This window comes from Tiliqua scincoides, chromosome 14 (assembly GCF_035046505.1).
Source record: "Tiliqua scincoides isolate rTilSci1 chromosome 14, rTilSci1.hap2, whole genome shotgun sequence".
NCBI lineage: Eukaryota > Metazoa > Chordata > Lepidosauria > Squamata > Scincidae > Tiliqua > Tiliqua scincoides.
This window is the reverse complement of record NC_089834.1, coordinates 10,749,992-10,763,548: the sequence shown is the minus strand read 5'-3', so window position 1 is coordinate 10,763,548 and position 13,557 is coordinate 10,749,992. Positions and strand designations below refer to the sequence as shown.

The following is a 13,557-nucleotide window of genomic DNA, read 5'->3' as shown; positions in this document are numbered from 1 at the left end:
AAGGCCATTTGAAATGTGGTTCTAATTGAAAACGGCTGAAAGGGCAAAGTGATTAAAGTCCAGTGGATGAAAGTCAAAGTATTGCTGTACCTGGGTGAACACACCTATTGGTTGCAGGAGAAAGCGGGTACCAACAACTTCCCTGGCCTGCAAGGCCGGTTTTCTCTCTTGCCATGTGCAGGCTGCCTGAATCATTTCATAGAGAAGAAGTGAGAGGCGAACCCCCCCCCCCCCCAAAAAAAGCGAGAGCGGTTCATTTGTATTGATCAGACCACAACAAGCCCGCCACACAAGCTCTGAAGCTAGACAGGCTGCCAGGAGAATCCCCAGGAAGGAGAGCCGCACATCCTGGAATCCGATGCGTGAGCGCTGTCAGTTCCTCCTCTGACAGAATACAGCCGACGCGGGTCGCTGTCTCAGGTAAGCATGACCCTCCTCTCGTGGCGCAGAAATCAATCGGTGCCTAGAGGCACCAGCTGAGAGGCATCCAAGGCTGTTTGCTGTCAGAAGGGGGCTGTTTCTTGTTGGAGGGGAAAGCTGATGAGCGGAGTAATCAGCGGAAGACCCCCCCCCTCCCAATGGTAAAAAGAGATCCCAGCACCCAAGGTCGCAGTGGGTCACCTAGTTTGGGAATCCCTAACCCGCTGGGAGTGTAGACATTATAGTGATGGGCCTTCTCAGGAACTCAGTTGCAACCAGCCCCGTTTCTCCAGTTGGCAGGCTGTGGGGCAGGCAACTACACCTCCCAGTAGCTTGCCTGCTCTTCAGGAACCCTCTTGCAGAGAGCAGTCTTGCTCCTTCCAAAGCACCTTTTCCTGCTGATTAGCAGCTCTTCGGAGCCAGCAGGGCCCAGCTGGCTTTTCCGGCTTTCCACCGCGTTAGTAAATTGAAATCATGAGCCCGTCCAGGGAGGTGCCTGCCCGAACCCCCCTGTGTTTCAAAGTGCCTATTAAGGCTGGTGGAAGTCGGAAGCAGAGGGGAGCAGAGAGTGTCTTTCCAGGTTGAGGCTGAGGGCACATTTGCCCAGGAGAAGCTGGAGAACAGAGAGGAGGGGTAGAGGTGGGCAAACCTTTCGGCCTGAGAGCCGCAGTGGGGTCTGGAAATGGTACACAGGGTCACAATGCGTGCTTGACTCACTATCGCAGGGTGGCCAGACTTCTTTAACGTAAGAGCCACAAACAACAGAATTTCAGGTGTTTGAGAGCCACAATATTTAAGTTCTTAAATTCTCCAATATATGTACTCACCATGAACATTAAACTTACGTTTTAATCCAGTGGACTCTGAGTGGTTGTTTTTTTAATCCTGGTAAATAATCATAAAGCTTGAAAATGTTTGGTTTCCCTTTAATATTAATTGTGATGCAAAAAAAGGAGCTCAGCCAACATGGTTGGTTGGCAATCTTCAGTCTCGAAAGACTATGGTATAAACCTACAGCACCCAGTGTTCTCAGGTGGTCTCCCATCCAAGTACTAACCAGGCCTGACCCTGCTTAGCTTCAGCCAACATACTCCCAAGAGTATGTCAAAGAACCACATGTGGCTTTCAAACCATGGTTTGACTACCCCTGAAATATTGCATTCCGTTCTTTTTGGAACCCAGGACGCTCACAGTCCAGTTCTCTAGTGCTGAATGGTTCTGGTTCGCTCTCTCTCATTTAAGGCACTGGTGTTCCTAGGGGGTGCAAAGCGTGCAGGCCATAACAGCTGCTGGCCATCATCTGCTTAATGACATGCCCGATCTCGTCTGATCTCGGAAGCTAAGCAGGGTCAGGCCTGGTTAGTACTTGGATGGGAGACCGCCTGGGAATACCGGGTGCTGTAAGCTTCTACCATAGTCTTTCGAGACTGAAGGTTGCCAACCATCTCCCTATACTGAACACTATCTCCCGATCTTGTCTGATCTCAGAAGCTAAGCAGAGTCAGGCCTGGTTAGTACTTGGATGGGAGACCGCCTAGGAATACCGGGTGCTGTAGGCTTACACCATAGTCTTTCAAGACTGAAGGTTGCCAACCATCTCCCTATACTGAACACTATCTCCCGATCTTGTCTGATCTCGGAAGCTAAGCAGGGTCAGGCCTGGTTAGTACTTGGATGGGAGACCGCCTGGGAATACTGGGTGCTGTAGGCTTATACCATAGTCTTTCGAGACTGAAGATTGCCAACCATACCAGGTGACACACATGGGGGCAATGACACCGCTGCTGACCTAAATTTATAAAATCTTGGTATTTTCGAATCATCCCATCATGTTATATATCATTCGAAGTGTGATTTCATGCAGTAGGCCAGAGGTTTTTGGCTGGAGGGCCACATCATCTCTCTGACACTGTGTCGGGGGCCGGGGGGGAAAAAAGAATTAATTTACATTTAAAATTTGAATAAATTTGCATAAGTTTACATAAATGAATATATTAAAGATGAAGTTATATGAATGAATGAAGGTCTTGCAATAGTTCAAGGCCTATACAAGGCCTTGCACAAAGCAAGGCTGGCCTTTCCTTTGCTGCATCAGAGACATGAAACAGCAAGCAGTGGAGGGAGCCCTCATCCCACAGCTCACTTGAGACGTCAAACAGTTGCCCTCACGCTGAGAGCAGTTGCGTCAGGCCAGTGCGGGCTCCAACAAATCTCCGGAGGGCCAGAGGCTCATTGGAGACTGGGGGCTCCCTGAGGGCTGCATTGAGAGGCCTCAAGGGCCGCATGTGGCCCCAGGGCCAGGGTTTGGGCACCCCTGCAGTAGGCAGTGAAACAAATCACACCAAAATATCTGTATCCTATCAAAAGTTATAGTCAAAAAACCAGCGGGGTGGGGCAACGGTACATTAGCAAGCCCACCGACTGGGACATTGCCCCTCTCACTGCATGAGAGGAGGTCCATCATGGGTGACGCACCGGGCTCCCACACCGGGTGATGCAAACCTTAGTGACGCCACTGATTTAAGGACAGTTCTGTGCTGATTCCTGCTGGGTCATGCACTTGCTCAGGCTCCATCCAGGCACGGTGGGTTGGTTAACATGTGCCTTGGCCTTTCCTCCATGCGCAGATGCAGCAAATGCTACAAACTGGGAGCAAGTATGGATGGACAGCACCAGCATCGGCAATGGAGAAGGTTCGGAGAGATAAGAACATAAGAACAGCCCCACTGGATCAGGCCATAGGCCCATCTAGTCCAGCTTCCTGTATGTCACAGCGGCCCACCAAATGCCCCAGGGAGCACACTAGTTAACAAAAGACCTGCAAGGCATTCTGGGAATTGTAGTTAAGAACATAAGAACAGTCCCACTGGATCAGGCCATAGGCCCATCTAGTCCAGCTTCCTGTATGTCACAGCGGCCCACCAAATGCCCCAGGGAGCACACCACTTAACAAGAAGACCTGCAAGGCATTCTGGGAATTGTCAGCCCCACTGAATCAGGCCATAGGCCCATCTAGTCCAGCTTCCTGTATCTCACAGCGGCCCACCAAATGCCCCAGGGAGCACACCAGATAACAAGAGACCTCATCCTGGTGCCCTCCCTTGCATCTGGCCTTCTGACATAGCCCATTTCTAAAATCAGGAGGTTGCGCATACACATCATGGCTTGTACCCCGTAATGGATTTTTCCTCCAGAAACTTGTCCAATCCCCTTTTAAAGGCATCCAGGCCAGATGCCGTCACCACATCCTGTGGCAAGGAGTTCCACAGACCAACCACATGCTGAGTAAAGAAATATTTTCTCTTGTCTGTTCTAACTCTCCCAACACTCAATTTGAGTGGATGTCCCCTGGTTCTGGTTATGTGAGAGTGTAAAGAGCATCTCCCTATCCACTCTGTCCACTCCCTATCCACTCAGATGGAGCGAGCGCCCTAGGTTGGGAGCCGGTGGAGAGCTGGATTGGAGACTCTTGCGGGCCACATCCAGTCCCGGGGCTCCCCTTGGCCCACCTCTGGCGAAAAGCAGCGAACGAACAAGAGCATCGAGAGGCGAGAGAACACATGCCACAAAAATGCAGCATTAGCGCAAATCCAGAGTGACTTGACAAGTGTGAACAGGCCCCGGCCTATGTGAACAAAGTACCCCATCTGGCCACACGACAAGTCAGCAAGCCATCTTCCCATGGTGGGACTCCGGGAACGTGTGAGAATTCCCTCGGACCTGCCTCTAAGCCGGTTAGGCTTTCAGGGAAGACGTTTGAAAAGATGGATTGGACAGAGAACACATCTGAGAGGAAATTAATTAAAGCTTCCCCCTCCCATGGATTAGCTCATTACAGAAGGAAAGCTCAGCAAAAAAAGCCAGCAAGGAGCTCTCCCGCACCTGAACAAAGGAGCGCATTTAAAACAGTTAGCAAGTTGACACAATTTTTCTCTGAAGTTTATTATTCTCATAAATACATGGCAAGGAAAAGTCCATTCTTTTAATATGCTTTGGGAAGAGAATGTTTGGTGCCTTGCTTCGGGATGGGGTTCTGAGGTCTAGAATTTGGGGCACTGAATCCCAATCTGTGGGCCAGAGCACCAAAAAAAGCACCACAAAGGGGATTCAGGTGTGCCTTAAAAATGAATGAGAATCTGGTCCAGTGAACATGGATGGACGGTAGAATCAGAACATATGAAAGATTGGAGGTTGTTTACACACTGCTTCACTCGGGTCATGAAGAACATAAGAGCCCTGCTGGATCAGGCCCAAGACTCATGCACTCTACTCTGCTTTTCAGAGTGACCACCTAAATGCCACTAGTAGCTACTACTAATAGTAGCTACTACTAATAGTAGCTACTACTATTCGTATTATTATTATTCCTAGTGGCTACTACTTGTGGCTACTAGTACTACTAATAATACTAGTACTAGAAGCCACAAGTAGTAGCCAGTAGGAATCATGACTAGTAGCCACCCCTGCCTGCCCTGAACTTGTCCAGTTCCCTTTCAAAGCCATCCCACACCTTGTGGCAAGGAATTCCACAGACAAATTATGCGCTGTATGCAGCAACACCAGTGGTGTAGCTAGAGGGGATGGAGGGGTAGCAATTGCACCGGACTGCAGGCTGCCTGGGGGCAACAGGCTAGCCGCCTGCGCAATTGTGCCCCCCGCTCGCAATTGCCGCTCACACGTGTTGCAAAAAAATGCTGGAAAAAACAAGAGGTGGTAGTGGGGATCACACTACCCCCTTTGCAAGAGGGGTAGTGGAGATCACAGTCTCTGGCCACTTGCTCCCTTTGCTCCAGGGGCTTGGAGGGTCACCAGAGAGTTTGGGGAGCAAGTAGGAGGGGACTGGAGGTGGGGGAAGCCAGTGAAGCAAGGGAAGCGAGTGGCCAAAGACTCCAATTGCTGCTCATGCATCTTGGGGGGCGAACAAGCGGGGGGCTGGGGGTGGGGGGATTTGGTGGATTTTTTAATTTTTCAGATTTTTTTTTTTTTAAATCCAGGTGTGATATCAAATGTGGAAGCAATATCCCTTCCAAGTGTGATGTGGGGGGCACCATTTTTAACTTTGCCCCAGCCTCCAGGGTGGCTAGCTACACCGCTGAGCAAAACAGACCTCCTTTTGGTCTGTTGTAACTTTCCCCCTAATTGGTTTTATTGGATGTACTTCCCACAGTGGTTCATTGGCTGCCTCAGGAAAGCCCTTGACCAGGAGAGAAAGGAACTGTGGTCATCTCTTTTCAAAACAGGGGGTATCTGACGCCCCTCTTTGCTAAAGATTTTCGATGCACAGACAGGAAAAGGCACACTGTTTTGGAAGATCTGGCCTTGAGATAAACAGGCATAGGATTTTGGGCTTCCACCAGCATAAAGTGCTGGAATGATACTAATCAACTCTCAAGAAACCACAACCTCATTAAAGTAGATTTATCACTTTGGGGGGAGGATTTATCACTTTGGGGGGAGGACTCTATTCCTGTTTTCTCTTCCTTCTTGTTCCAAGCTTTCTTGTGCCGCTCAGAATGCTCCCATCTCTCTTTGTTGGTGACAACACAAAGCAGTGCCCATGGCAACCTTCTGTGACGTCACCGAAGGAAGAGGAGTGAGGTCATAAATCGTTCCGGGGAGGAAAAAGAAAACAACTGAACGGTTTGGGAGGCTCTGGTACTCAATACTCCTTTCAAACCTCCGGAGTCAATATTGGGATTCCTGTGCTGTTTTGTTTTATTGTGCCTTCTCCTACTTCTTTTTTTGGAAAATGAAACATGAAAAACACAATGGAAAATTTGGTCTCAGGAATTTCCTAGTGACTGATGTCCAGGAAGCTACAAATGCCAGCAATAACACAAGCAAGGGATGTTTCTCCCGGGGCTGCACCAGCTTTCCTGCTGGGCTGAAATACGGCAGAGTTTTGGAGAACTTATGGCATTCAAACTTTCCCATGTCCCTCCCTCTCATTCCTCCTCTGCTAGGTTATATCCTCGGAAGAAGAGCTGATCTGTTCAGGGCTAGTCCAACAATGTCACAGTCCCACTAAGCCACTCCCAGTAATGGGACAACCATGGTCCCATTGGAGTCACCCACTTGCCCTCCCAATTCCCTGCCTTTGACTCTCCTAAAAGGCAGTGGAAGCAGGGGAAAGAAGGAAGAAGTGATGAGAGGAATCACTCTAGATCAGGGGTGCCCAAACCCCGGCCCTGGGGCCACTTGCGGCCCTTGAGGCCTCTCAATGCGGCCCTCAGGGAACCCCCAGTCTCCAATGAGCCTCTGGCCCTCTGGAGATTTGTTGGAGCCCGCACTGGTCACACGCAACTGCTCTCAGCATGAGGGCGACTGTTTGACCTCTCGCATGAGCTGTGGGATAAGGACTCCCTCCACTGCATGTTGTTTCACGTCTGTGATGCAGAAGAGGCAGCCAAAGGAAAGGCCAGCCTTGCTTTGTGCAAGGCCTTTTATAGACTTTGAGCTATTGCAAGACCTTCATTCATACAAGTTCATCTTTAATATATTCATTTATGTAAACTTATGTAAATTTATTCAAATTTTAAATGTAAATTAATTCTTTTCTTCCCCAGCCCCCGACACAGTGTCAGAGAGATGATGTGGCCCTCCTGCCAAAAACTTTGGACACCCCTGCTCTAGATCACCTGTCTTGGCTCCTCTATATGGTTGACAGGTCAGGTTTTCAGGGCCCAATTCTATCCAATGTTCCAGTGCTGGTGCAGCTGTGTCAATGGGACATACACTGTATCTTGTGATGGGGCAGCAATCACAGAGGCCTCCTTAAGGGATGGGAACATTTGTTCCCTTACTTTGGGGCTGCATTGCAGCTGCACCGGTGCTGGAAAATTGGATAGGATTGGGCCCTCAGAAGGTGGGGCCTAACGATGTCACATAGTTGTGTACTGTCGAAACCCTGGAGTTCCTCAGTCAGTGGCATTGCGAGGGTTGCAGACCACATGGGATGATGCACTCGATGGGTGGGGTGGCACCACTATTGGCCAAAGTTGTGAAATATTGGTATTTTTGAATAATGCCATCATGTTCTATATCGGTCGATGCATAATTTAATGCAGAACGCAGTGGAACAAACCACGTTGAAATCTATGTATTCTATCAAAGGTTATGGCCAAATAACCAAAAATGGAAAACGCAACTTCCTTATGTAACAAAAAGTGGATGCCTTTATCTCAAAACTGACAAATGAGACCGATTATTCCAAGAGCCAATGCGGTGTTATGATGACACAGCAGGTGTTAGTGTGAGTCAGGTCTCACTTCCACGTATCAGAGCTAATTCAAACTCGTATTCAGTGGTGTGAGCGTCATCAAGCTGGCCGCTGGGGTTTTTGTTGGTTCCTGATTTGTTGGGTGACCGGTGAGGAGGTCTGTCCTGGGGGTGATGCAATGAGCTCTTGTACTGGGTGACATAAACACCAGAAATGCCTCTGGGATGCCTAGTGACAGCAATGAGATGGGGGAAAGAGACGGGGGAAAGGCGGGAAATCCTTGTTTTGTACTGGATGGAAAAATGCAATCTCTTTTTATCGGGAAGTGAAATACTTGTTAAAGTTGTGTTTTAAAAGAATATTCTGGCAGCCAATGACCCTGGTACAAAACTCCTGTCTCCACATCAGTCCTCTGTCTCTTCTTCCTGTCCTTACATGCCAATGGGGGGAGGTGAGGTGGGGGGACGGACCTGCAGAGGTCACTACATTTTGCATGAAAGGGAAGAGAAAGAAGCAAAGGACCTCCAAGCCTCGGGTCTTCCAAAGCTTGAGTCTTGGGTTGAAAACGGGCAACCTAGGGCCCAATCCTATCCAACTTTCCAGCCCTGGTGTAGTCATGCCAATGGGGGGTGCACTGCATCTTGTGGTGGGAGGGTAGTTACGGAGGCCTCCACAAGGTAAGAGAACATTTATTTCCTTGCCTTAGGGCTGCACTGCAGCTGCAACAGCGCTGGAAAGTTGAATAGAAATGGTCCCCTAACTGGGAGAACCTGAGACAATCCTTGAAAATTCAAGATCTTACTCCTCTCTCCTTTCCACACAGTCTTCAAGGGCAGCCCCAAAGCAGAGTGCATTGCAGTAGTCTAGACAAGGTGGGGAAAAGGCTTGTAATGCTGTGGTCAAATTGGTTTGCGCAGGAAGCAGGGCAAAGGCCACGTGTGGCTCTTGGATCCAGGGGACACTTGGACAGTAAACCTGATCCTTTCAGGGGAGTGCGATTTCATCCAGGACAGGTGTCAACCCACCCCTGAATCAGCACCCATGACACACCAGTTGGGAGTGCGTTGTGGTGATGTAGGAGTTGTGGAGTGGATTGTGTTCCTGCCGCTAGCCCCTTACAATGTGCTTAAGCTCCAGCTGGATCGCTTATGTGCATATCTGTCTGGAATTGCTCAGTCTGGGGATTAGAGACTTATAAATCAGGGTGCTGTTGTCCTGAATGGATAATTACCAGCAATGACCTCAGGATACTATAAATACTCGTACACCACAAACGTGGTCATGGTAACCACCAGAGAATCCGACAATGTTTACGAGACCATGGTGTAAATTCCCAGCCATTATATAACGTGACTTTCCGCAAAGCCATCAAGGTTCGGGAAGGTTTTTCTTCCAAACCAATCACAGCATGTTTCTATAGTAACCATTGCGTTTTAAAAATGGGGATGAGGGAGAGATGGAGACTCCAAAAGAAAAGAGAGAGAGGGATAAAAGATGGGGAGAGTCAGTGTGGAAGGACTTGGGTTTGAAACATACCCCTGTGGTTCCCAATGGCCTCGATCCGTGGCCAAAGGTGAAGACATGGAATATCTAAGTTGGCTTCAAGCCACCGCATGGGCACTTCTCATGCAAGACAATGCAGCAGACTAAGTCAGGGGTCTTCAACAGGTGGGTCAGGACCCAAAAGTGGGTCACGATCCAACCTCAGGTGCCCATGGCAGTCCTGCCACAGCCATTTTGTCTTGAAGCTTCCACTTTCACGGGTTGAATAGAGGCCAAAGTTAGGGACTTGGGCTGCACTCCCGTGTGCACTTACATGGGAGTCAATCCTGTTGGGATTCATGGGGCTTTCTTCTGAGTAGACATGGATCGGCTTGTGCCGCTTCACAAGTTCAGGGCCCAATCCTATCCAACTTTCCAGCACCGGTGCAACCTCAATGGAGCCCCAGGGTGAGGGAACAAATATTCCCATACCTTGAGGACATCTCTGTGACTGTTTACCTAGCACAGAAGACAGCGCATGCCCCATTGGCACAGCTACACTGGTACTAGAAAATTGGATAGGATTTGGTCCTCAGTCTGCAAATGATGGTTTGGGAGAGGTTGCATTGGGCAACCCTCACACACAACCCTGTGAGGTAGGTGCAGCAGAGAGAGAGAGGGAGAGAGAGAGAGAGACGGGCCAAGGTCACCCAGAAACCCAGGAAGCTTCACAACTGAGCAGGGATTTGAACCTGGCTTTTCCAGGTCTAACACCAACTCCCAAACCACTATAGCATCCTGGCTCTCAAATTGGAATAGACCTGGTTGGCATATCCACTCTGACTCACCTCCCCTTCTGATTGGTAGAAAGATGAGGCATAATGAAAAGTTGCACACACACAACGTTGATCTGCTACCAGTGTTGGCAACCTTCAGTCTCAAAAGACTATGGTATCGCGCTCTGAAAGGTGGTTCTGGAACAGTGTCTAATGTGGCTGAAAAGGCCAATTCGGGAGTGACAATCCCTTCCACAACGGGAGCAAGTGCAGTCTGTCCCTGGTCTGTCTCCCTGGCTATGAGCCTTCCTTCTTTGCCTCTTAGCCTCAGCCTTTTGGCCAAGTGTCTCTTCAAACTGGGAAAGGCCATGTTGCACAGCCTGCCTCCAAGCAGGCCGTTCAGAGGCCAGGGTTTCCCACCTGTTGAGGTCCACTCTTAAGGCCTTCAGATCCCTCTTGCAGATGTCCTTGTATCGCAGCTGTGGTCTACCTGTAGGGCGCTTTCCTTGCACGAGTTCTCCATAAAGGAGATCCTTTGGGATCTGGCCATCATCCATTCTCACAACATGACCGAGCCAACGCAGGCGTTTCTGTTTCAGCAGTGCATACATGCTAGGGATTCCAGCTCGTTGAGCAGGAAAAGGAGAGGAATTGTGATGCTCACTTGCCCCACCCTTCCCATCCTCTAGGCCTGTGGTTCCCAATCTTTAGGAGCCCACAGACCAATGAGGCAAAAATTGGAATAGTTGTGGATCAGAGGCAACCCCCCCCAACTCCTGCACACAAAAAATACAATTAAATTTTATTAGATTATTATTTATAGAAAATATTTGGGTGCTGCTGCTTTTGTTGCCGTCTGCAGGCTGTCTATTCCCCACCCTCTCTAGCTGGTCTGTGGGGTATCGCTTGCTTAGCAAGACACTGGAAGTGACTGAAGAGACTTTTTCCCCCTGAGACCTTGCAGACCACTTCTCGGGGTCCCACGGACTACCTGTGGGAACCAATTGGGTTGGGAACCAGTGCTCTAGGCTCTTGAAGATGCTTCCCATCATGCCATGGGGGAGTGGGTTCAAGAGGAGTCCCACATTTGCCAAGCTGAAGCCTATGAAGATAGGCACCCCGTTGAACTTTCTGAGCCAATGACGGCAGATGGTGCAAACTCCTCTTGCCAAGACGTCCACACTGGACCCACCTTTGGACAGGTTCTCTGGCCCTCTCTGATTTCTCTTGTCTCAGCACATGGCGAAAGGGCCACATGCACAAAAGAACATAAGAACAGCCCCACTGGATCAGGCCATAGGCCCATCATGCTGATGTTTTTTTAATCAAAAGGCAATTAAAGGAGACGCAAGCGACGTACATTCCTTCTGGGGAAAGCGGGAGCCTCGTTCCTGAGCTTTCTTTAAATAGCCTGAAAGGACTACAATATTTGTAGCACAATTCTGGGTCAGCATCGGCTGGTGAGAATGTGGGTGAGGGGGAAGCAGGTCAATTTCCTTCCAGCCTTGTTGAATATTTTTTATGCACCTGCCCATTGAAACCTCCACGGCTCTGATGCCTCTTCTGCTTCATAGCCTATGCAACCCGGGGCAGGCTGGGGAGAACTGGGTTGTGTGCTCCACAAGGCAGTGAAACTGAGGCACTGGAATTTAGAGTAAGGGGGCTTCAGCTGTTCAGCTGTGGGTCTGTACACAATGATAGCAGTGTCCTGTGTCTTGGGTCATTCCATCAGGAGCGTCAACAATGGGGAGAAGGATGGGCAGAGCTCTGGTCTTCCTCTCCAGCAGAAGTGGCGATGTCATCAAGAGGAATGTCCTAGACCAGTGGTTCCCAAAGTTTTTAGCACTGGGACCCACTTTTGAGAATGACAATCTGTTGGGACCCACCAGAAAAGTGATGTCATTAACCTGGAAGCGATGTCATGGCTAGAAGTGACATCATCAAGCAGGAAAATTTGAACACCCTCCCATACGACAAAATCAAATCCATCAGTTAATCAATTAGGTAAGTAAATTAAAAGTAATTTACAAATTAAAAGTTTACAATAAGTGTAAGTTTAATAATTTATTTAAAATAAAGAACTTTCCTGACCTTCCCAAGCAGTCGCTGACCTGTGTAAAAAACATTCCCCAAATGCATAGAAGAATGCAGTTCTAGCCACAATTACTCAAGAGCAAGCCCACTGATTATTATTGCTAAAAGCATAGACATAGTAGCCTATCCAAAGAACAGATCTGTACCATTTTCCCAAATGCAATCACATACCCTGGTAGCATCAAGTCTAATCTATTAGAAATAAAATACACATTGAAATGAATGAGGACCCACCTGAAACTGGCTCGCGACCCACTTAGTGGACCCTGACCCACAGTTTGAGAAACACTGCCCTAGAAATTTTTGTCAAAGGACCTGGGTTGAGAAGACGCATTCAGGCTCAACAAGAGGCAAACAAAGACATCCACCTAAGGTCACGTTAATGTCTACGCCACAGTCTTTCCCAAACCCTGCCTGAGTTACAGGATGTGACTCACGTTCCATTAAGGCCTACAATCCCAGGCAAATTTACCCCGGAGAAAATCCTACTGGAGACATGGCTACGGGACAAGCCTCTTCAAAATGTCCTGCTACACCACTCCACTCCATTTTTCCGTGCTCCCTCTGCTGGCTATGGGATGGCAAAACAGAATATATGCATGCCTTTTTTCGGGGGCTGGGGCCCTTAGAGGTTCTGTAGCAGTGGGTTAAAGATCATTTTGATGGTCAGGTTTTCTTGCCATTTTTCAGGGCAAGAAAGCAACATTTTAGAAGGTTCCTCCTGAAGAATGTTCTTGGCAACTGAATTTGCGGAGAAACCCTTCAGAGAGCGACTAGCCCCGGGTCACCCAGGAAGCTTCGTGACTGAGCAGGAATTTGAACCTGGCTCTTTCAGGTCTAAGCCCAGTTCCCAAACCATGACACTATCCTGGCTGTCTTCTCGGCCCTACTGTGGCTTGATTTGCATTCCAGAGCCAGAAAGTGTCTTGTGTGTGTGTGTGTGTGTGTGTGTGTGTGTGTGTGGCTCCTTCACAAGTGCGCCTGGAATAGCAAGAAAGCAGCGCATTCTGAGCATGGATCACAGTGCCGATCCATCACATCCGATGCCAGAGCTCGCCATTAGTTACTGCATGCGCTCATCCAGAAGAGCCCCTCCAGGGACCGCTGGGCTGTCGTTTTTCTGAAGGGCAGCTTGGAGGATTTCTCCCCATTTGCTGAGCGGTCCCACCTGGGCTCCAGAGCCTCATGTATTATAGAGAGACACTTAATGGTGGCTGGCTGCACAGCACTGGTTGTGGAGCCCTCTCGACACACTCAGCCTCTCTGCTCCCTGTGCATGACAATTAGGCACTGATTCTCTCCTAACTGCACGAACCCCATTAAAACCCAATTCAGCTGATTATCAACAGCTTTCCCTAAATGAAATGACTGGCTCCAGCCGCCGGAGTCAGAGGCAAACAAACCGGCAATAGACTGGCAAGCTGGAAGAACACGCCCTGTCGGATCAGACAAATGTCTATCAAGCCTGATTTCCCCCCCCCTTTTAATTTCCCCTGCAGATGCCTCTCAGAAGGTCACAAGCAGCGCATAAAGAAAATGGCCATTCCCCTGTGAGTGGTTCCCAGC

General features: G+C 49.1%; 1 pseudogene; it reads left to right on the top strand.

The window, feature by feature from the left end:
• Positions 1–1,705: 1,705 nt before the first annotated feature.
• On the top strand, positions 1,706–1,827 carry LOC136634623 (5S ribosomal RNA; annotated as a pseudogene).
• Positions 1,828–13,557: the final 11,730 nt, after the last annotated feature.